The sequence below is a fragment of the Gorilla gorilla genome, chromosome 17, assembly GCF_029281585.2.
Source record: "Gorilla gorilla gorilla isolate KB3781 chromosome 17, NHGRI_mGorGor1-v2.1_pri, whole genome shotgun sequence".
In the NCBI taxonomy this organism is placed as follows: Eukaryota; Metazoa; Chordata; class Mammalia; order Primates; family Hominidae; genus Gorilla; species Gorilla gorilla.
Window position 1 is genome coordinate 51,896,434 of NC_073241.2, and position 1,046 is coordinate 51,897,479.

Genomic DNA, 1,046 nt, shown 5'->3' on the forward strand with positions numbered 1-1,046 from the left:
CATTAATTATATAATAGAAATAACATATACTGTGTGTTATCTATCATCTATTTTCTATCATATCCACTTTAACTTAAGACATAAGTACAGATTAATTAATAACCCTTAGCAAATTAATTAAAATGGGAATTCTTTTCACAAAGTCACATATATCTAAAGTTGTAAGGACCAACATACATGTTGGTTTCAGTGTTAATCTTTTCCTTTAAAGATCAAGTATGATTACCGTTTGGAAATTAATTTTAGGCAGCTATTTGACTAATATCATAACTCACTTAGCTAAGAAAGAAAAGAGCAAGAATTGAGAAGCCTCATTCAATATTGACTGCAAACTGTGGCAATGCTAGAGTTCCTAACAAAAATCATCTATGTAAAGTTTGGTTACACAAACTGGCTAACAAGCTGGCTAGGGACAGCTTAAATTTGCAGTATGTGTACACTAGTTTATCAGAACCTCAATTGAATAATGTATACTCTCTAACCCCCCAAAAAATTACTGACTATCTTAGCTTTGGGCTTTAACTATTTTGACTAGCAAGTTTTGTTTTGTTTTGTTTTGTTTGGTTTGGTTTTGTTTTTAGTAGCTATTCCCAAAATGTAAATCAGTTAGTCAGATAATATATGAGGAATATATTTAATAATTGATACACTCAACAAGAATGAAAGTATTCATGGATATGAAAAAATACCTCCCCTTTTCAAAAAGGTAATTTATGTATTAAGAAAAAAACTTCAGTGCTCACTTTGGCAGCAAATATACTAAAATTGGAATGATATAGAGAAGATGTACATGGTCCCTGCGCAAGGATGACATGCAAATTTGCGAAGCGTTCTATATTTTTTTATCTATGCAGCAAACCACCATGGCACACGTTTACCTATGTAACAAACCTGCACATCCTGTACATGTACCCCGGAACTTAAAAGATGAAAAAAAAAACACTTTAGACGACAGATGGGCTTTAAGAGATAAAATGGAAATGTGGAAAGCTTCCAGTTTGTTAGGTAGCTAGCAGCACCTAATAAGCGTCTCCTAGTTTCTTTTT

At 32.3% G+C, this 1,046-nt stretch overlaps 1 non-coding gene across 1 annotated transcript; it reads left to right on the top strand.

Annotated features, from left to right (window-relative positions):
- The first annotated feature begins 735 nt into the window (after positions 1-735).
- LOC115931527 (U6 spliceosomal RNA) lies at positions 736-842 on the top strand. Its single transcript, XR_004067998.1, has one exon. It is a non-coding gene; the product is annotated as a U6 spliceosomal RNA (small nuclear RNA).
- Positions 843-1,046: the final 204 nt, after the last annotated feature.